The sequence below is a fragment of the Globicephala melas genome, chromosome 13, assembly GCF_963455315.2.
Source record: "Globicephala melas chromosome 13, mGloMel1.2, whole genome shotgun sequence".
In the NCBI taxonomy this organism is placed as follows: domain Eukaryota; kingdom Metazoa; phylum Chordata; class Mammalia; order Artiodactyla; family Delphinidae; genus Globicephala; species Globicephala melas.
The window spans coordinates 25795969-25819571 of NC_083326.1; the positions used below are offsets into that span (position 1 = coordinate 25795969).

The window sequence follows — 23603 nt, forward strand, 5'->3', positions numbered from 1 at the left end:
AGACACTTCCAGCCGGACGCATCTCCCCTTCTTTAGATTGTCTTCTTTGGCTTTCCGTTTTCCTCTCTTGCGGAGGGGCGGAACTTCCGGTCCCATCTCCTAGCAACTTCCGGCGAGAGCTGACAGACAAAAAAAAAAACAAGAGGCACATAGGTGCCCCGGTCAGTCGGGACAGAAAAAGGGAACTCGACGTGGGTTTTACTAATCCAGTTCCAGGATCCTGGTTTTTGGTCATGGTGTCCGGTGCGCAGTCCACGAAGGAGTCGGCCTGAAGACCGCCGGAAGTCGCTCAGCGGAGAGACAGGAAGTCCCGCCCCTTCCTCCCAAAGGGAAGACGGTGAGCCGGAGGAGTCAGTCAGAGGGGCGAGCAGGAGCGATTCCGTCGGCAAACAGGTAAGTTATTCTCTGGCCGGGGCGGGGGGTTTGGAGGCGGAGACCGTCCAGCGTCAGCGTGGGGCCTGGGGGCGGTGGCTTGAGGGCCCGGGCCCGGGCGGCTGGGCGCCGGGAGCCCCGCCAGGGCCCTTCGCTCTTCCTCCTCCCCCCTTCCCCCCGCCTCCGCCCCTCCCCGCTCGCCGGTCCCTCCCGACGCCGCCCAGACTCACCCGACACACGCCCGCCGCCCGCGCGGCCTTGCGGAAGCCCGGGCTCCACGCCGCCAGCCGCTGCTCGCCCCGAGGCCCGACTCACACGGGCCTGGCTGTCAGGGCGGAGGCGGCGATTCCGCGCGCCCCTGCCCGCGGTCGGGCGCTTCTCACCGCCGGGCTTCCCCCGAGTGAAACGCACACGCCGAGCTGCCGCGTGTCGGTTTCCTCCGGCTGCCCGCCCCCTCCCGGTCTCCCGGAGCCGCGCCGCTGCCACCAGCGTCGGCTTCCGTTTAGGACGCCGGCCAGGCAGCGGTCAGGAGCGCTGGTGCCCGAGAGCGGCACGACTGGAAGGGAGGGTCCTAGCCGCTCGGGTTCAGCCGCTCTGCCCTGGACGGAGACCCCAGGCTGCCGCACACCACTTTTTGCAGCAGCGGGTACCCCTCTTCCCAGCTAGCGGGCACGTACTGTGTGTACTTGTCCGCTTTCTGGGGACCAGTCTGGTGGAGGCGGGTGGCAGGAGCGGCTGACCCCTGTCGGCTGCGTCGAGGTGGGAATAGCTTGTTTATTTTCAAGGGGGAATTCTGGAGTGGGATATCTTGGCAGGGTTGGCATCTAGGGACACACGAGTAGGATTTATTTTATAGGTAACCATAACCCTAATGGTGACTGAGGTATAACGTTACAGCTCGTGCCCGTGGAACTAATTACGGTGTGCACCTGTTCTGCGGCGAGGTGTTAGTCCAGCTGGAACACCGTGCAGGGAAGGACGCTGATTATCTATTGATTAGAACATCATTAGGAGAGCTCATTTGATATATACGCTGTATACTTTATTTAGCACAGCAGTTTGTAGAGCAGGAATTAACCCCTTTCCACCAACTGAGACCAAGATTAAATAACTTGACCAAAGTTAACGTCCGGATTCAAATCTGAAATGTTTGTTATTCATTCTTCTTCAAGTTTGCTACATGTGAAATTACTAATTCCTAGTGTCACGTCTGGAAAACACCAAGGCGGGGACTTCCCTGGTGGTCCAGTGGGTAAGACTCTGTGCTCCCAACGCAGGGGACCCCGGGTTCGATCCCTGGTCCGGGAACTAGATACCGCATGCATGCCGCAACTAAGAAGCTGGCAAGCTGCAACTAAGAAGCGGGCATGCTGCAACGAATGATCCCTAGTGCTGCAACGAAGAAACAAACAAAACCCGCTAAGGCAAGGCTCTGTAGTAGCTCATGTCTTCTTACACGATGTGTAAGACAGTTGTGGTGATTGCTGATAGCGCAGTTGCTATTGGTGCCTTTTTTAAAAAAAACCTGTTATCTTGGAATAATTTCAGATTTACACGAAAGCTGCAAGATAGGACAGAGTTCCACTGGTGTTTAACAAAGCAAAGTGGCTCCACTTAATAATCACTGGTTCCTGCTTCATGCCAGACACCATTTTAGTGCAGGAGAGAGTAACATATTGCCCTAGAAGATTTCAAGGTCCGTTGGAGGAGACAGATACGTAAACAAATGTAATGCCTTTTGCCAAGTGCTGAAATGGAGATACGGGAGCACAGAGGAAATGATCACTGCTGGGGCAGGAGTGGTGAGAGCTTTCAGGGTATATTTGAGTGGAGATCTTAAGGGTTAATGGCTATTCACTTGATTGATGGGACATTTTCCCCAACATTCATTCTAATTAGGTTTGTTTTATTAGAGGAGAACTCTCTTCTATAAAACAGACTCTTCTATTTGATTCACCTCCCTCTCTCACAGCCCCTCTAAGAAGAGATTTGTTTCACAGGTAATACAGGTTGCGAGAAGCATCCCAGTTTATAAATCCATGAACAGGAGGATAAATGAAAGCTGTGTAGTAATGGAAATATCTAGATCTATACATTTTTAAATTCTTTGATTTTCTTGCTTGTAAATACTTCCTGTGGTTCGATCACAGTCATTATGAGAGGTCATGGAGCACAGTTCTGCACTGTAACTTGGCGTGTTAGATCCCCACACCAGAGGGGACATTTGAGTGTCTTAGCTCTTGCTGCTATAACAAAATACCATAGCCTGGGTAGCTGAAACAACAAACATTTATTTATCACAGTTCTGGAGGTTGAGAAGTCCAAGATCAAGGTGCCGATTCCTGCTGAGGGAATCTTCCTGGCTTGCGGATAGCCACCTTCTTGCTCTGTTGTCACGTGGCAGAGAGCGAGAGAACTCTGGTCTCTCTTCCTCTTGTAAGGACACTGATCCCATCTTGGGGGCCTCACCCTCATGACCTCAGGTAAACCTACCTTCCAGAGGCCCTGTCTCTAAATACTGTCACACTGGGGAGTAGGACTTCACCGTACGAATTTGGGATGGGGGCTGGGGGCGGGAATTATAATTCAGTCTGTAGCGTAGGTTTCTTGGAAGTTTTGTTATTATGTGGAACTCCTCCAAAATAGACTTGATACAGAACTAAATAGGAAACTGTAAAATTAGAGTTTATATGGCTTTCACTAAAACAAAGTTAACGCAGTTAATAAGAAATATGATTCAGAGACCAGTTGATGAAAGGGAGAAATTTTAATTGTTTCATTTTGATGAAAGAGAAATCGCTGTGATTCTCTTTTCACTTTTAGGCCTCATAGAGTTGTCCCATTTTAGAGGGCATAAGGACTGTGGCAGTGATCTATTTTCATTCTCTCATTGTCTGATGAGAGGGCTGAGCCCCCCAGAAGCTAAGTGACAAACATGTCTCAGAAATTAGTGGCAGAACAAGGATTAGAATCAGGCCCCCTGATTTATAGGCTAGGCTTTCTGCTCTTTGAAGCATCAATAGTTCTCAAATTTAAGGTGCATCAGAGCCACCTGGGGGCCTTGTGAAAACACAGATGCTGGGCATCACCCAGGGGCTCTGATTCAGCAGGCCTGCGCTGGGACTGGGAATTTGCACTCCTGACAGGTGCCTGGGTGATGTTGAAGCTGCTGGCTCTGAGGCCACACTTCGGGAACCCTGGCCTCACGTGATGTTGCCTTTGATCTCTCATAAGAGGAGAGTAAGTAAACCTCTGCAGGTTTTACCCGCCTAACCTTTTCCCTGGTACTCAGAGAATCAAGTTTTTAAATTTTATATCACAAACAGTAATGCATAAACAACATGATTAGATGAAAAATAAAAAAGGACTGGAAATGGAGTATTTCTCAGCGTCATTTTGGCATATTCAAGGGTAATTTTTGGAGACAATTCTAGTGGTCAGAGCCACTTACTATTGAAGGGGCTACACATGAGCTGTGAGAGCCCTCAGTCTTACCAACATTCGCACTGAAAAGCGTGTCCAGGTTGATTGCTAGGTTGTATGGGAGTAAAAAGTTACTTCCATCTTTGTTTTTCTATGCTTTTCTGTGTTGTTTTGTGTACTAAAATGTTCTTTTCTTACATATCAAAATCTTATTGGGCCCAAGCACAGATTGTATGCCTGTAATAGACATTGAAGAAATGTAAGTTGAATTAAAAAAGAGTAAGGGGGAAAGTAAGGTAGGTCATTTACCTGGAAAGCTACTCTGCTCTCTAGATGATCCCAGTCTTGGGCATTTATTGAATAATTGTCATTTATTCCAGTTTATACCTTAGTTGCAATTATTGGAATTTTTTTTAAGCATAGTTATTGGAGGAGGTAGCTAGCATATTTTTATGTTAGAGTTAATGAGCGATCCCCATACCTTTTTATCTTGCATCTTAAATGATTTTTAAAAACTTTTTACTTTGAAATAATTTTGGAATTACAAAAAAATTTCAAAAATAGTCCAGATAGTTCTATATATCTTCTAACCAGATCTCTTTGTTAACACATTATGTAACTGTAGTGCAGTTACCAAAACCGGGCAGTTGATACAATTAATCTAAAGACTTGATTTGAGTTTCACCACTGCTGTGCTTTTTCTGGTTCAGCATCCAATCCAGTATCCCACATTGCATTTAGTTATCATGCCTCTGTAGTCTCTTCCAATCTGTGACAGTTCCTTTTAGGTTTATATTCCATGACCTTGATACTTCTGAGGAGTACTGGTCAGTTATTTTGTAGAATGTTAGTGGGTTTGAATTTGTGTCATGTTCTTTCAGGATTAAATTGAGGGTTAGGCATTTTTGGCAAGAATACCACAGCGGTGAAGTTTGCCCTCAGTGCATCGCATTGGAATGCACGTGATGTAGATATATTTTATCAGTGGTGAATGTTAACTTTGACCTCTTGGTTGAGGTGATGTCTGACATATTTCTGTGCTCTAAGATTAAACATTTTCTCTTTGTAATTAATGACCCTCCTAATTTGCCTGATTTTGGTGCAAAAGTTTAAAATAAGTGAACATCTAATGTCAGAATCCTTTGAACCTGACCCTAACTGTGGAATACTTCTTATCTTGGGAGGCTTCAGTACTATTTGTTAGACTCAAACATAGCTGGGAAGGGTAGAGGTTTCACTGCTGGAAGAACAATTATTTGCTCAAGAACTTGTACTTGATCTCGAGCAGTATTCGTCTTGAATTGGCAACAGTGGAAGCTGTTTGTCTGAATTGTTTTGCTTTGGTTCTGTGACCTGTCTCACATGTGTCTTCCAGTGCACGACTTTCCGTAATTGTGCTGCATTTCTTAAGAATTCTCCCTGGAGCATTTAGAAGATGGATGCACTTCAGTTCATCACCAGGCAGTTGCTCCTGGTATCCCACTGCTTACCCACTTGCTAGCCCATGGGGCTGGGGCACGTGTTTTCCTTGCTAATGGAATTGCTGGCTATATTACACATATAAATTATCTCTATTTCCGAAATGCGTGTGCCTTTAATATCCCAGCCTGAGTCAGTTGGAAGATACAAACCTGGTTTGTCTCCTCCCAGTGCCTGTAAGCTCCTTGGAGGCAGGGGACAGATCCCTCTTTCTGTTTACTCAGTAACTTGCTTGGTACCTAGCACATAGAGGCACTCAATAAATATTTATGAGTAAATAAATGTTGTTTGTGCATCTTGTTAAGTGTTTTTATAAGCTACCGGAATACCGTGATCATTTCCCCCTGTCAGTACAGCTCTGTAATCTGCACAGTATTGCAGTCTATGGATGTGCCACGGCGGCTTCATCTTTAAGCGGTACCTCACTGCTGGATACTAGTTTGTTCCCAGTTTTTTCTAATGTAAAGAGTTCCTTGGTGCATATCCTTAAACACATATTTTGTCTGGTTATTTCTTTAAGGTAAATTCTGTAAAGCGTCACTGATAGCTCAAAGAAGATACACATTTTAAGGTTTCTGATATATAATTTGTAAAATTACCCTCTTGAAAGGTTGTATAGATTTATATCCTAACCAGTACTATTGAGAATGCACATTTTCCCACACTTTCCCCAATGCTTTTTTTAAGAATAATCCAACATTTTTTTGGTATTTTTAAAGATGCTTCTTGGAGTGTGGTGAGTGGAGGTCATATTCTGACTAATTTGCTAAAACTTTCCAAGTTTTCATGTTGAAAATTTCCAGTTTTTTGTTTTCCTCAATGAGAGAGCAGAATAAACCTCAACAAAAGAGTGATTAACATCTAACCAATATTTCACTTGGGGGCACTTATTGTGTATAGTTATTGTTGGCTGTATCTGTGGCTCTTACCAAACAGGAAACTTCTTAGCAGTGGGATACATTTCTAATTCACATTATTCACCAAAATCGGCTACAGGTCAATTAAAGGCTTATATATAGAAGGCAAAACTATGAAACTTTTAGAAGACAACGTAGGGCAATAGTTGTGTTACTCTGTTAGAGGGAAAAGGTTCTTAAATTATAGAAGGTGCAAACCATAAAAGAAAGGATTGATGTGTTTGACAACCTTGATATTGACAACTTTTGTTTATTAAAAGAAACCATCAAGAAAGTGAACAGACAAGTCACAAGTGAGAATAGATCTTTTAGTACATATTACTGATAAAAGTTTAGTGTCCGGAAAGGTGAACAACTGCAAATCTATAAGAACAATAGACAAATGGGCAAAGGACCTGAATAGGCATTTCACAGAAGAGGACACGTGAATGCAGAGATGCTAACTTCATCAGTAATTAGAGAACTGCAGATTTGACCAGCATGGTATATAGTTTCATACACGCTAATTTGGCAACAGTGTAAAAATCTGACAATATCTGCTCTTCAGGAGGGTAGGAAGAGTGTAAGAGGGAGTGTAAATTCGTACAATAACTTTGGAATTAACTAGTAAAGAGGCGTGTACCCTTTGACCCAGTAATTCCACTCCTATGTCTTTATCCTAGAGTGTTGCTTCTGTGTTGTGTTCCCATCATCTCCTGGGAAGTTGTTAGAAAGGCACATTTTGGGGACCCACCCTAGACCTACTGAATCAGAAACTTTGGGGATGGGCCAGCTTTCTGTTCTAGCAAACTCTCCAGGTGATTTGATGCATGCTAAAATGGGCAAACCACTGCCCCAGAGAAACTCGGGTCCATGAATGACTGGAGACATGTACAGGAATGCTCACCCTTGCACTGTTTGTAAAAGATAAACCTTGGAAGCCACGCCCATCACAGGAGAATGAATAAATTGTACTATATTCCTGTAATGAAGTACTGTGCCGTTGTGAAACCCAATGGACTTCAGTCACATGCATCACCAAGGATTAGTATCAGGAACATTAACTTGAGGGAAAAAAAGCTACTTGCAGAAGAATGCATCTAGTATTTTTCCCTTTTTCTTTTTTAAGTTTAGAAACATGCAAAACAGAATTGCATATTGTTAGGAATACAGGTATGGCAAAGTAGTAAAGAAAATAAGTAAATTATAAACAAAATACAAGTTAATGGGTAGCTCTGTAACAAGAGGGAAAGTGATAGGCACACCAAGAGGGACTTCAAAGACAAGAATTTAATTTTCTTAAACTGTGATCTGTACTCAGATTTTTGTTATATTATGCTTAATATCTTTGTACACATTAAAATTATTTTTATATCTACCAAATATTTTAAAAACAAACTTTCCTTTTTGCAGTGTCTGTCTACACAGGGACTATTCAGTTTGTATGAAAAAAATAATGATGGGGGTGATGGTGGTCAAGATACATTCTTGTTGGACTGTGATGTAACAGTACTGTCCGGAGTAGAGATGTCAGGGAGAAGACTGGTTTCGAGGGTACGGAGTGTTAACACTTGCTGAGCGCTCACTGTGCAGGCACACTGTGTGCTGAGTTTACACTCATTAGCTTAGGATTGAGCCACCCAGTGAACCTGGGGGGGGGGCGTGTCAGATCACTATTGCCCCATGTCACAGAGGCGGGGAGGTCCTGTGGGCACAGAGGGGGAAGAGGTGGAGGAAGTCTCTGACTCTGTCAGAGAAGGTCGGAGGAAGACAGTCGTAGACAAAGCAGAGTTGTGTCCCAGAGTGTTGTGTGTTACAGAAAGAAAGGCCAAGTCAGAGTAGGAATGGGAGTAGAGAGCAGGACTGGTGAAGGATGTATTCACCCCCATTTTCCGAGTTACTTGATTTTGCTAGGTTTGTTTTTACACCAGTGTACGTGGCTTTATTATTCTAGTAAATGGCAAGTCTAGAAAGCAGAAAAAGAAATTGTATTTTGTTGTTAGTTCTAAGGATTGCATCTTCCAGTTTATTAGGAAGTGGTAGTATCATGCCATAGGATTTAGGAAATCATACTTCTTTGCTTAGGTTGCTAAAAAGGGCAACCTTTTGTATCCCATATTATGAGGACTATTTTTAAATAAACATTACTTATGCTGTAAACCTTTTTAAGCCATCGTGATGTGACAGTTGCTCCTTGAAATGAGCAAGTATAGGAAAAATAAAAAGATGGTTATAGAAGCCCTAAGTCAAGTTACACATCCTATGGAACCAAATAGTTGTACTATTTTTGTTTGATATTCGTAGTGCTAAATTTGTCTAAAGCAGAACTGTCAAGCATTTGTAATTACGTAATGTCATACTTTCTAACAGAGCCAGCCCCTCACTAAGAAGTTGACAGCCCGTGAGAGTCCTTCCATAGCAGGATGTCTGCATTTCAGACACATATAGTGCTTGTCGCAGATCCCTGATGGGCAAATGTAGAAAGTAGGCTTCTTCAAATGGGTTTTAGGTACTTCAGCTCTTCTAGTTTCAGCTGTATTTTGCTAAAGCTAGATAATCTCAGTCTTAGTGTTTTTCTGTGTGTTTGATGTTCATACTTTTGTTTTCTCTTATATGCTGTACTTTTTACTTTTTATTAAAAAACAAAATAGTTTTAAATAAAAAGTAAGGTAATAAGAAGCCTCCTTGGGAGAAGACATTGCTTAACACAGTTGGAGTAGTACCAGGTTACATCATCCAATGTAACCAAAGCCTAGCTTGCTTGTCAGTTACTAAATATAATGGAAACTTTGTGGTTTAAACCTAGAACAAGCAACAAACCACTTCTTTCCAAGGGTACAATTCATTTGTGAATTACTGTGAATTAAGGATCAAAATTTGATATATAATTATTGGATCAGTTATTAAAGAATGGGGAATCACAGTTATACGAGTGCATAAAATTATAAAACTGTTAGAATTTAACCTAAGGTGTAATGTACGTTTAAAAATAGCCTAGAAAATTTAGATCATTCAGAGTGGTAGTAGAAATTATAGTCTTTCAGAAAATGAGATCAAATGACTTTCATTAAGAATCTTCAGGGTCCATAATCTGGTTTCCTGTAGGGGTAGTGTTTAAAACCCTAGGGTTTCAGGGTGGTAGATTGAGACAGTGTTTGCTGAAAGTCACATTCAGAATACTGTTGTGTGGCCAGTTGTTATGTAGGCAAATGAGTTCGGAATCTGGTGTGATGGCCCTGTTTAGTGCAGTACATTTTTCTCTTTCCTGATTCACCTTTCTTCCTCCCCCTTTTTTCCCTCTCCTCCTCTGCACCTCATCTCTGTCTGGTAGGTGTACGTTAAGTATATGTTGGTTTTTTTTGAGGTTAGGAGGGACTTTTATCCAGTGCATCCCAAATCTGGCTCATCGGAATCAAACAGGGAGCTCTTTAGAACTACAGGCTTTGGTCCCCACCTCAGACTTTCTTAATCGGAATCTGTCCACGTGTAGGTCCAAGGGATTCATGTTTTGATGATTAGCTAAATTTGTCAAATGACTGACATTGTGTATAATTCCCTTGTTTTACAAATGTGGAAGTAGTAGCTCTTAGTAGGCTCTTCCAGGGGCAGTTGCATTTCTCAAAACAGGTCTTGGTAAGTCTTATAAAGATTAAAAGCCTTCATTAATGGTAGAATGACAAGTAGTGTGATAATTTTTGGATTGGTGTGTGGCAGAGCTGGCTGGCTGTCCACCTAAATCAGTTCTTCCCTTCCGCAAGGGACGATTGCACAACTCTAGGTGACATTTTTCAGATTTCTTTTCAGTGAAGCAGGAATTAGTGGAAGTGGTAGGTGCCACTTTTGAGCCAAGGCTTTTAAAGAAGCAAATGCCCTGCCTCTTTCACGCTTGCTTTCGTCTTCTGTTAGCTGGATGCAGAGAATGAGGAAGCTCTGAGTCAGCATCAAGTTGGAAAGAGCCAGGATTCCTGAATCAGCTGGGAGCCCACTGCCTGCAGACCTGGAACACCTGCCTTGGGAGTTTACAGGAGCGAGATAGGAACTTGTGTTTGAGCCCTTTTCAGGTCCACTTATTATAGCAGTTATGGAATTAGGGCATTAACTTCTTGTTAGGGTGATTCTAGCCACTGTACCCACATCTGAAGGAAAGGCAGTTTATGAATATGTAGAAAATTAGTATTCTGCAGTCTTTCTTCTCCACATATATAATTCTCTTATCTATTCCTCAGACTGCAGAAGCGTAATGTTACAGAGTTAGAACATTTTGTTAGGCCGCAGTGTTTTCTTAAAGGTATAATCTGAGGTAGCCAGTACTCGTGTGAAAATTAATAAGTGAAGACTTGTGATGCCAGCTATGAAGGGTTGCCTGCCATGGGGAAGGGAGGGATTTTCAGAACACTCTTATTTACAGATGGATTTCGAGTTGAGAATTCTTATCTATTTTTATTGACTTCTTAGAATTTATACAAAAAATTAGTAAATAAATAAGGTATGAATGTAGAGTTTTCCACACTTTAGTCATTTATTTACTCCTTCATTGTTTTTGCTATATTTTACTCCACAGTATTTTACCTCACTTTTTATTTTTTAAATTTAGCCTTGTCATAAGAAGTAATGTATGTGGAGTCATGGGTTGGTATGTTATTTTTTTCCCCTAATATTCATGCTAATAATACACACTTATTTAAAAGTCCTTACTTGTGGCACATAACTTTATTTTAAATGCCAGTAGTGTATTTCTGTCATACATGGGAAATACTGTTCACATGATGAATACTATTTTAGTGTCTTCAGTGCTTAATCCATAACATTCTTATTGATTGATTGATTGATTGATTGCCATGCTGAGTGGCTTGTGGGATCTCAGTCCCCAACCAGGGATTGAACCCGGGGGTAGGGCAGTGAAACTGCCAAATCCTAACTGCTGGCCCACCAGGGAGCTCCCCACAACATTCTAGTAGAAGTAACTGCAGTCACCTGGAAACTAGCAGACCAGCTATGTCTAGTGGGACTCTGGGTACAGTGTTTTCCTACTCACACTATAGACTGTTATCAGTACTCTCTTTGCTACTGGCAACAGTTATTAGCATCCTTAAATCTAATCACATTAGAGAGCCATTTCCAGAAACCTCAGTTCCAATTCAAGGGAAAATCCTATTCCTCTAGAACCACTCTCAGTATCAAAATCTGTATCAGTCAGGATTCCCTAGAGAATCAACAGGATGTAAACAAATATATATGAGGAGATTTTTTTATAGGAGTTGGCTAATGCGGATATGGAGGCCTAGAAGTCCCACATTCTTATTTCTGCAGGCTCGAGAAACAGGAAAGCTGGTGATATAATTCAGTCTGAGTTTGATGGCTCAAAAACCGGGAATGCTGATGTCTGAGGGCAGGAGAAAGTGGACGTCCCAACTCAAGGAAAACAGCAAATTGGACCTTCCTCCACCTCTCCACCGTCTTGCTCTATTCATGCCCTCAACAAATTGGGTGTTGCCAGCCCACACTGGTGAGGGCGGACATTTTTTATTCAGTCTACCATTCAAACGCTTATCCCTTCCAGAAACACCCTCGCAGATGGACGCGGAAATAAATAATATTTTACTGGCTGTCTGTGCATGCCTTAGCCTCACACATACAGTTAACCATCACAGTACTTTCGGTCAGCTGACCTAGCATGCCTTTAGTGGCACGTTTTCCTGCCACCATAGGATCCAGTCTGAGAACACATAGCACGTTTAGTTGTCACGTCTCCTTAGCCTCCTTTAATCTGGAACATTTCCATAGTCTGTCTTTGTCTTTTATGACATTGACATTTGTGAAGAATGCAGTCCTCCTACATTTTTTTTTGTCTTCAAATAAAACATTCCTCACTCTGTGTTGTGTGCTGTTTCCTCTTAATTAGCTGCAGGTTCGGCATTCTCAGCTGCAGTGATGCACAGGTGTCCTGTCCTCCTCAGGGTGTTACATCTGCAAGCATCCCATGTCCGCCTTCATTGAGGATGTTAATTTGATCACCCCTGGCAAGGCGTAGCTGAGTTATCCACCGTATAATTACTGAATTTTTTTTCTTCCCTTGCAGCAAATAAGCAGTTCGTAGGGAGATGGTTTAATGCCATTCAGACATTTTGCACATCAAAATTGCTCCCCTAGAACTGGCATCCATTGGTAGTTCTTGCCCGATAGTCTCTGTCAGTATGATTTTCTATCCCCTCACTCCCTCCACATTTACCAGTTGGCCCTCAGCATTCTGCTGTAACCTTTGCCCTGTCAGCCCGTCCATTTGTGTGTCTAATCAGTCTCTCTGTCTGTCTCCCTCTCTCCCAGACGTCAGTATGGACTTCTTCATACCTGCTTTTAATGGTTTACTGGCACTAACGACTGGGACGCTCATGTTGTCCCAGATTTAGTCAGTAGGCACCTCTTCAAGCTGACTGCTGTGTCTTTGTCCCAACATTTTCTAAAAGCATTTCTCCCTGCTTCGTGACATGATGAGATTCTTCAGGCTCATGGTGTACTGACCCTGCCCCCGGCCTAGAACCTGCCATTCCTTGAGGAACCGGGTTCTGTTTAGTGAGGAGGTATCGGAGGCCGAGATGGGGGTGCCAGCTGTGCTTGTTGTTGGTCCCCCTCCTCCTCTCTTGAGCTTAGTGGGCGGTCCGATGGCCCTAGGGATATTTCTTGGTGTCCCTGGGTGTTTGACCAAAATTAGACCCCAAACATCTCTGACTTTTACAAGTCACCCCTTGAATTTACTTTTATTTATAAGATTTTGATGCTCAGTTTAGTCTTAGAACCATAATCATAAATGTATTTCTACCTGAGGGCTTGCTCTTCCCGTCTTGAGAGGAGTTATCATTTTCCGTTACTTACCATGTGTAGAGACTTTTTTTAAGCTTCCCCCTTAATTTCCTCCCCCCCCAAAGTAATATATCTAGGAAAGAGTATAGGAAAAAGCCAGGAAGAAGAAGAAAAAATTAACTATAATTTCATCACCCAGAGGAAAATAAAAACTATTAACCTTATTAGATAATTGGACTTGGTTAGAACTATATCCATTTTTAAAATTTAGTACTGAAGTTTTCTCTTTTCTAAATATACTTTCTTAACACTCATATCTTTGATACCTAATAATTTATATTCCAGAAATCTTGAGGCTTGATAGTTTTATATCATGTGTTAGCTTATCGACATTTGGAGTTAGTGTTTTCCAGATTTCTTCCAAAATTAGTAGTTTTAGTCTATTTTCCTTGCCGTTCTTTGATTAGCCATGGTATTAATCCATCTCTTCAGTGGACCTGAGGAATCTGTTAAAGCAAGAACAGTATGGAACGTGTCTTTAGCTGGGTTTTTTTTTGTTATTTTTCCTCCATTTTTACATTTTGGAAATAGCCTTTTTCTTCGTAGTATTCCTGCTGGAATGAAAAACAGATCCATTCTTTTTTCTACTGGTTGAGTGTTCAACTTTTTTTTTATTGTCACTGAGGGATTTTCTCATGGAATTTAGAAATCTTAGTCACCTCTCACTTCGCAGATGAGGAAACTGAGGCTCAGAAAAGTTAACTGCTTGCCATGTGTCCTGCAGTGTATTGTTGGAATAATTGGGCCTCCTTACTTGTACATTAATGTTCCTTTTCACTAGTGCTTAACATGTTCAGTGTCAGTGCATTGTGTTTCTTTAATTTTTTTCTCCTCGTTCTCTTCCCTTCCTCAGCATTCGTATGCTTTGTGCTTCATTTTCTTGCCTTTTGAAAAAGATGAAAGGAAAATTTAAGGAAAGTATACTAACTTTTATTATGGGATGCTTTTTTTAATGGCTGCATTATAAATTCTTGAAAATAAAGGGTCTAATGGAAACACTTAATGAGAAAGCAGGGGCTCTATCACATGTACCTCTCCCCCACCCCGCCTTTTAGTGAATAGACTATTTAAACTAAATTAAGTAAAGGATATAAATTCTGTTGTTTCAGTTTTAATATTTCATGACTGATTTTATAGATGAAATTATGTTTTACAATAAATAGGAAGAAGAATTTATACATCCTGTTCTATTTGATGTGAAACAGCAAATCCCATTTCTCTTTAGCTGTAAAGAAAATTCATTATAATGTCTTTAGTTGTAAGAGATGGTTTCATTGTGATTAGCTATACTGATAATAAAACAAGCTTTTCATATGGCATAAGATACAAACGATCCTGTGTCTGCTTTCAATGGCATTGAATTTTTTCATTTTCTACTTTACTCATAGAATCTTCATTCCTTTTATTATTTTATTCCAATAAGAATTTCCTTTCTTAAAAAAATCAAAACAATTAGAAATACTAGCAAAACATTGATATTAAAAATACTTTTTGAAAGGAGATATATTAAATACCACAAAAGGTACATTTGTCAGAGATGGTTGATATAAGATAGTCATAAAATTAACTTTATTATGGGATCAATTAACGTATTTGGAAAATAGTACTTGAAGTGTAGGAAGATTTAAAAAAAAGAAATAGCCAGGTAAGAAGGCTGAGCTAACTTTACAGTTTATTTTTGTCCTGTGATTTGTTTTTTTATTAGTATTAATACATCTTCACAAGTAGTGTTGGAAAGGTGGCAATCTTTGATGAAGGGATGATGACCTACTTATTCTGTTATGGTTACCATGGTTTGATCCCTTTTAGTATGACTTTTTCGTGATTGTTTTAGCTCTCACTTAGGCACTAAAGAAATATTCTAATTTTTAACTTGCACACAGGATCAAATTGGATATTTGAAATAGACCGTGGGTACCCCTGGAATAGAAACAATATTCTATTCTGACTTGAGTGAGAATTTTTTTCTCCATCTGATAGTTTTACTTTACTCTGACCATTTGGGCTTAGGAGCACATAGTTCTAGCCTGCTTGTCTTCAGTGCGTCCTTGGACTGGCTGGGGAAGGTTCTTTTTAGGATTAAGCTGGACATGGCATGTGAGATGCTTTGGAGGTGAAGCTTAACCAGGTACAGGTCCTGTGGCCGGAGACCCCTACATCTCCTGAGCTTGGATGCCTCCTGCCAGGGGAAGGTGTGGGAGTTACGCAGTCTGGGGGCCAGGATTGCGGCCTGTTCAGCCCCGATGATGACTTGTGGCTGTCCATGGGTTTACTGCATGGGCCGCCTCCTCAGGTTTGGGGAATGTTAGGTTGTAGGCTGCTACCAACTCGACTCTAGCAGGGCTTATAAGAAGGAAAAGCCTCCTCCAAAATGAGCAGGTCTTTCAGAAATATTAGGACTTTTCTTTTATTCCATACAAATCTAAATTTAAAATTCCACCTTATCTCTTTAATAACTCTTGATTTTATTACACCACTTTTTCACTGTAAGCTATATAAGATCTGATTTTGGTAGTGGGAGAGGCATCAATGTAAATGTCAGTTTCTTAAGTTCTAAAATCTTATGGAAGTTTGTTAGGAATTCTGCCCTCGATATGCATTTCGGAGTATACTTCACTTAACATTTATTGACCTCCTCCTGTGTAGCTTAATACTCTTTTGCTAGTACAGAAGATTCCTGTTAAAGGTTGGAGCATATAGGAAAGGAAATTATGTATAAACTACATATAAAGGAGGGGTGAACTTGAGCCGGTCTGTTCCTGGCAGGGTGTAAAGGGAGAGAACAGGCATTATATTAGCAGTCCAGTGCTATGTAACAAATTACGTCAAAACATGGGGCTTCAAGCCAGTTTCTGCGGCCAGGGATTTGGGAGTGGGCTCACCTGGGTGGCTGTGCGCCAGGTCTCTCGTGGGCCGCCGTCCCTGAAGTGCCTGAAGGCTCTCCTGGGGCTGGAGGAGCTGCTCCCTCGTCGCTGTCGTCAGAGTTCTTCTGGCTCTTGGTAGTGAAGCTTCAGTCCCTCGCCACCTCCTGGAGCCCCCATTGTGGGCTGCAGGGGTGCTGTCCCGCTTCCCCAACAGGGTACCATCAAGGGAAGGGGGAAGGCCCGAAGCATGGTGGGGCACCCTCACTCCCGCTATTTCTGTCCCTTCTAGGCAGGCCATCAGGCCAGCCTACACCAAGGTGAGGGCTAGCCCCACCCTTTACCGGGAGCGTCAGAGAATTCTGTGGACTCATTTTGAACCACCACAGGCATTTTCCTGGGTGGGGAGAAGCACAGGTTCACACACATAGCTGAGGAGAGCATTGCAGCCAGTTCTTGGGACAGTGAGGAGGTGGGCTTTAGTGGACCCAGGATTCACGTGCCAGTCCCATTGCAGATGAACCACAACTATTTTACACATCCATTTGTGGTAGATTGCCTCCAGTGTTATCTAGTAAATGGTTTTTAGGGTGTTAACATTATACTCTTTTGTCATGGAAGAAATTATTCAACTTGTGAGCATTTTCATAGCAAAGTGGTTTTTTTTTTGGGGGGTAGGATCAGATGCTTTGTTTTGTGGTCTCTGTTAGGCATTGATGCTTCTGATGGGAGAGTTTGGTGAGAGGAGGATTACATAAAGTAAAGTACCCTTTTAATTACCCTTATGTTATGCACTTGGTGTTTGTAAGGACTACTGATGCTTCAGAGTTTCTCATTAGCAGCCTCTCCATAGGGATGTGGTGGTACTGTATTAAGTTAGTGATAGTATAATGGTAAGAGACGTATTTTCAATCAAAAGTCCAGTTGAAATGGTAGATTAAGAAAGACATCTGAGTAGTCCGCTAATTTCCCTTTATTCTTGTCTCAGCTGTCGCCACTGCACATCATAATAGGCTCGTAGGGCGTTTTACCTGCCCTACCTTGACCTCCCAGGCCCAAAGGGAAAGGGTGAAGGCCATCCGGAGTTTCTGTATATGCTTGTGTGTGCACACCTGCCCTGCCACACACGTGCCCCCTGCTGTGAATTTACTCTTGGCCTGGTGCCAACGCGTGCCAACTTCACAGCGTTTGCATCAGGAATTTGGGTCAGTCTAGGAGGGATGAGGGTGAGCTGGCCTGGGGTGCAGGTGGGGAGAGCTGGCCTCCTGTGTGGATGGCCTCGTCCTACTCCTGGCGAGCGTGTCCCTGCGTGTGAGAGACAGAGCTCAGCTTCGCTTACCTACACTCAGCACGAAAGAGGAACGGGGTGAAGAGAGACGTGAAGGCGAGAGGTGGAGTGAAAGGGGAAAATTTCATCCGTGCTGCCCACAGTAAGGTTAGCATATGAAATGGTCGAATAGCTGGTATGTTTCTCTACTAGTTTCTGGAATACTTTCTTAAAAATGCTGAAAAAAAACTTCCTGTGAGAAATGGCCACCAGGTGTCATCAGAATGCTGCTATTGATTTGTTTTATTATTCTTTTTTTTTTATTTTAAAATTTTATTTAATTTATTTTTTTATACAGCAGGTCCTTATTAGTCATCAGCTTTATACACATCAGTGTCTACATGTCAATCACAACTGCCCAATTCATCCCACTACCACCACCATCCCCCGCCGCTTTCCCCTGTTGGTGTCCATACGTTTGTTCTCTACATCTGTGTCTCAATTTCTGCCCTGCAAACCGGTTCATCTGTACCATTTTTCTAGGTTCTTATTATTGTTCTTTAAAAGTATATGCATGTTTTGATTTCTTTCTTGCCCTTTTAAAATTTTCTTTTGTTTTTAAACTGTAGCAGAGACTGTTTCAGTTAGAGCAGAGATTTTCTTTTGGGACATTTTCTTGGTGAGCTAATAATTTTTTATAGGTAAAATTGAAGATCACTATATAAAATGTATTTATTTATTTATTTTTAGTTGAGGAGCAACTACTAGTTGAGAATTTGAATGAGAGTAGAAACTATAAATGGAATTGCATATTTGAAAATCTTTGGCACAGTGAGGATGTGTGTTGAATGGTAATTGATGAATTTGTGTAGGAACCGTATGCTTTAAGAAGATTTGGTTTAATAATATATCTCATTATTTTAGTCTAAATACCTACTAAGTCTTCTGAATTTTGAAACCTGCTGTGGGAAGAAATCGGAGACTCACTGGCTTCTCCAATGGGTACAAGTACCAGGACTTTCAGAAAGAACAGGGATTCTGCCTTACTTACTTTGAGTGTTGACAGTGAGTCCCATGCCTGTCCTGTTGTTTCGCTTTGTTCACAGAGAATTAAAGGTGCTTTCTGGTACATGGTAGGCTTTCCATAAATGTTGAGTGAATGAATTAAATCTGCCTCCAGAAAAGGGTCCTTGAACTTTCCCAGTTGGGTAATTTTTGAATTCTGCTATAATAACCTAATAAGCTTTCTGGTAAAGGTTTTTCTTTTTTTAAAAAAAAAAAGAAAAAAAATATATAAAAGGTTCCTCATTTCTGTTGAGTCTTTTCTAGATCACTTTAAGATACTTACTAAATCACCTTGCACTCCCACTTAACTGATGTCATTCTAGTTCAGGCCTTATAACTTAAACTATTATTATAATGTGCTCTTTCTGCCTCTAGACTTTCTCTACCCATGATATGTCCTGCATACTGAAAAATGAGTCTTCCTGAAGCAGTGCTGTGTTTTGGTGACTCCCCACTGACACCACTGAATAAGTTCCAGTTCTTAATTCGGAGCCTCCTATGATGTGATGTTGGTCATCTGCCTGGGTTTTAAGTTGCCCTGCAGTAGAAAGCCAGGGCTGTAGCTGTCTGCACTGCTGACAGTCTCACATGCTCATTGCATGTGCTTTGCGGCTTTGCTAATCCCTTTTTTCTGCTTGAAATGTTTAACTGTTCCTACCTGCCCCCTCAACAAAAGAAGAAAACAGTTTTAGTGTCCTGGGGTTTAGCTCAAATGATATTTCTGCTCTTTTAACCAAATAGTCTACTTGGCAGTATGGTCCCTTGCTCATTTATACTGCTGTAGTTCTTAGTTTATATCACACACGTGACCATATGTGGCCTTGTATTAGAGTTCCTTTCGATATATGTCACATGGCTCCTAATAGAGTATGAGCCTGCTGAGGGCAAAGGATGTGTTTGTATCATTATAGTTCTTTCATTTTCTAGGCAACTCAATATATATATTTGTTGAATGTTTGTTGTTCTTTCTTGGTATAATGAGATGTTGAGTTATTTCATTAATTTCAAAAGTCAATTGGGAAATAACAGATGTAGAAACATTTTCTCCTTTTGTTTTAGAATTTTTGGAGCCATTATATAGGAGATAATGAAGAGCCTCATTATTTTGCTTCTGCATATTAATATAGTCATTCTTTTGTCTCCAAAAATAAATGAGTCATGTGCCGTCTATATAGCATTGACTCTGAATAGTTGTACGTGTGTGGGTCTTCCGTGGGTTGGTGTTTGTGTGTTCTGTGCATGTGCACCTGCTAGTGTCCAAAGGTGGTGTAGCCGTGGGCCACAGCGGTGTCGGAAGAGGAGGAGATGAAAGGACTCGTTATTGAAAGAAATTCTCACCGTTTTAGATTAAGCGTTAAAAGGTTTTTTAAAATAACTCCTGTTATGGACGTTTTCAAACATATATGTATGCAAACACATAGAAAATTGATAGAATGGCATACTGAATCCCCATGTAACTGTCACTCAGCTTTCAGCACTGTCGGTACCTAGCCTTCGTTAGGCTCCTTTCCTGGACCATTTTAAAGTGTATCTCACACTTTTCATTTCATCAATAAATACTTAGATAGGATACATTCCTTATTTCACAGTGAGATATTTGTTCATTCTAGTACCTGTTGTGTGCTTGGAATTGATCTAGGCTCTTGGGACATGTGAGTGGATAAAATAAACCAGACCCTTACATTCTAGCTTGGGAGACAGAAAGCAAGCTAGACACGTAAATAACCAGAACAAGGAAAAAATTGATTTCATCAAAATTTAAAACTTCTGCTTATCAAAAGACAACATTTATAAAATGGAAAGGGAGAAAATATTTGTAAAACATGTATCTGACAAAGGATTTATATCCAGAACACATAGGCTCAATAATAAAACAGACAAGTGATGTAAGAAACGGGCCAAAGGCTAACAAGGACTTTGCAAAGCATGTAGCATCATTCAGCACCATCGCTAGTTACCGGGGAAATGCAGAGTAACTTCACACACACTCACTAGAAAGACTAAAATTGAAAAGGCTGACGGTGTCAAATGTTGGTGAGGAAGTGGATCAGTCACAATTCTTGACCCTGCTGGTGGCCGTATAAAACAGTACAGCCACTTTGAACATCAGTCAGGCAATTTCTCATACAGTTAAGCACACACATCTGCCCTGTAGCCCAGCAAGGCCACCCCTAGGTGTTTACATAAAAGAAATGAAAATCTATGTTCATGAAAGACTTGTGCAAGAATATTTATAGCAGCTTTATCATAACAGCCCAAAAAGGAAGTAGCTCAGTGTCCGTCAGCAGGATTGTAAATCTGTGTGGTGGAATAGTGCTCAGCACCGAAGTGGAGCACGTTGCTGACCCATGCAACACAGACATTGTGCTGAGCGGAAGAAGCCAGACCCTCCTTCCCGCCAGAAGTGTATATATTGCCTGATGTCATTTGTATGAACTTCTGGAACAGGCAAAACTAATCTATTGTGGAAGAATTCTGAGCGGCGGTTGCCTCCGGGTGCGGGGTGCGGGAGCGGGGAGGGGAGTGGGTTACGGGGACTGAGCGTGAAGGGCTTGAGAGAGTTCTGGGGGGAGAAGGCAGTGTCCTCTGTCTTGAGAGGGACAGTCCTGAGGAACCCTCAGCAGCTCTCTGGGTTTCTCTTTCTGCCATCTCTCCTCTCCTTTACTCTGCCCCACAAGCTCTAGCTGCCCTCCTCTCTGCTGGGAGGTCCCTGGGCTCTGTCTGTGGCCTGCGTCCATTCTTCAGGCAGTAAGCTGGCGCTCACCTGGTTTGTTTCTCATCTCTCAGGATCACTATCTTTTGGTGCCCGATCTCCAGTGTCTTGTGCTGTTGTTTCATAGATTCTGTTTTTTTCTTTTTTATTTGTTTCATGCATGAGAGTAAGTCCAGTCCCTGTGACTCTTGACCAGAAGTCGATGTCCTGGACTGGACAATATATCTGTTGAAAAAAAAAAGTCTCACCCCTTAAAATGCAAGGCAGAGATTTTGTTTTTTCTTTGCTTTAATTCCAGTATCTAGTACAACCAAAAATAACTTGGCATACAGTAGGCCCTAAGTGAAGATTTTGGAACAGACACATGATTCATTCTTTCTTACTTTCTTTCCTCCTTTTACTGTTGCATTACAAACGTTGAATAGCAAACCCAATGCTTTAACTAAAACAGCATTTTCTAAACGGTCCTTTGGAACACTGGCCTCTTGATTCTTTATAAACAAAGGGCTCTGTAATGAAATTAGTTTGGGAAAAACTTATGTACTGACAAATTCTGTGATAAAGACACTTGTTTAAACCAGAGTTTTCTACACTTATTTGACCAGGAATATTTTTTCCCCTCAAAACACCTATTGACCTTTTATATAATTTATCTTTTCTGGAACACATTCTGAAGAAATGGTGATCTGATGTTGTACATCTTGTAAGTGTAATAAAACTATATACATTTATCTTTTTCACTCTTTTATAAGAGTGATACAATATGTTACTATATTATATTGTAATAAATACAAGATATTTTTGTATGTAAATTACATATGATAATTTATACATTTTTAAGCAACTTTATTGGGATATTCACATACCATACAATTCACCCATTCATACTATGATTTAATGGATTTAAGTATACTCACAGACATGTGCAACCATCACCACAGTAAATTTTAGAATGTCTTCATCACCTTTTAGATATTATCCACGAACACTACCCCACTGTCTCCCATCTCCTGTCCTGTGCTCCCGCCCAGCCCTAAGGAACCACTATTCTACTTTCTGTCTCTATAGATTTGCCTATTCTGGGTATTTCTTATAAAAGGAATCATATAGTATGTGGTCTTTTGCAACTGGCTTCCTTCACTTAGCGTAATGTTTCCAAAGTTCATCCATATCGTGGTTTGTATTAATACTTCATTCTTTTTGTGGCCGATTAACATTCTGTTGTACAGATGTACCTCATTTTGTTTACCCATTATTCTGTTGCTGAACATTTGGGTTCTTTCTACCTCCTGGCTATTGTGGATAATACGGCTGTAAAAATTTGTGTCCAAGTTTTTGTGTGGGCGTATGTTTTTATTTCTGTTGGGCATATACCTAGGAGTGGAATTGCTGGGCCATAAGATACACTGTGTTTAATCTTTTGAGGAGCTGCCAGACTCTTTTCCAAAGTGGCATCATCATTTTACATCTCCACTAGCATTGTATGAGTGTTCTGATTTCTCCACATCCTCACCAACACTTGTTATTACCTGATGTTTTAAAATTTTTCTTTTTAATTTATTATTCATTTTTGGCTGCGCCGGGTTTTAGTTGCGGCATGTGGACTCTTAGCTGTGGCATGCATGTGGGATCTAGTTCCCTGACCAGGGGTCGAACCTGGGCCCCCTGCACTGGGAGTGTGGAGTCTTACCCACTGGACCACCAGGGAAGTCCCTTATCTGACTTTTTGATTCTAGCCATCGTAGTGGGTGTCGCATTATAGTTTTGATTTGCATTTCTCTGATGACTGCTCATGTAGAGTATGTTTTCATGTGCTTTTTGGCCATTTGCATATCTTCTTTGGGGAAATGTATATTCAGCTCCTTTCCTTTAAACATTTTTTTTATTAACTTTTGGCTGCGTTGGGTCTTTGTGGCTGTGTTGGGTCTTCATAGCTGCGCACGGGCTTTCTCTAGTTGCAGCGAACAGGGGCTCCTCTTCTTTGCGGTGCGTGGGCTTCTCACTGTGGTGGCTTCTCTTGTTGCGGAGCACAGGCTCTAGGCACGAGAGCTTCAATAGTTGTGGCTCACGGGCTCTAGAGTGCAGGCTCAGTAGTTGTGGTACACGGGCTTAGTTACTCTGCGGCATGTGGGATCTTCCCGGACCAGGGCTCGATCCTGTGTCGCCTGCATTGGCAGGCGGATTCTTAACCACTGCACCACCAGGGAAGCCCCTCAGCTCCTTTTAAAATTGGATTTTTAAAAAATCATTGAGTTACAAGATTTCTTTTTTATATATTCTAGATTAAGTCCTGTATCAGATATTGATTTGCAGAACATTTTTCCCATCCTGTGGCTCGTCTTTTCACTTCTTTTTGGTGGTCTTTGAAGATAATGTCATTTGAAGCTTTTAATTTTTTTTTTTTTTTTGCGGTACACGGGCCTCCCACTCTGCCGTGGCCTCTCCCGCCGTGGAGCACAGGCTCCGGATGTGCAGGCCCAGCGGCCATGGCTCACAGGCCCAGCCACTCCGCGGCATGTGCGATCCTCCTGGACCGGGGCACGAACCCACGTCCCCTGCATCAGCAGGCAGATTCCCAACCACCGCGCCACCAGGGAAGCCCTGAAGCTGTTAATTTTGATAAAGACCAGTTTATTAATTTTTTCTATTGTTACTCATGCTTTTGGTGT

General features: G+C 41.8%; 1 protein-coding gene across 1 annotated transcript in view; it reads left to right on the top strand.

The window, feature by feature from the left end:
• Positions 1 to 329: 329 nt before the first annotated feature.
• ZNF407 (zinc finger protein 407) overlaps positions 330 to 23603 on the top strand; it is a 420308-nt gene continuing 397034 nt past the window's right edge. Inside the window, exon 1 of the mRNA XM_030868179.2 lies at positions 330 to 393. The gene's annotated coding sequence lies outside the window, so the exon portion shown is untranslated. The remainder of the gene's footprint in view (positions 394 to 23603) is intronic.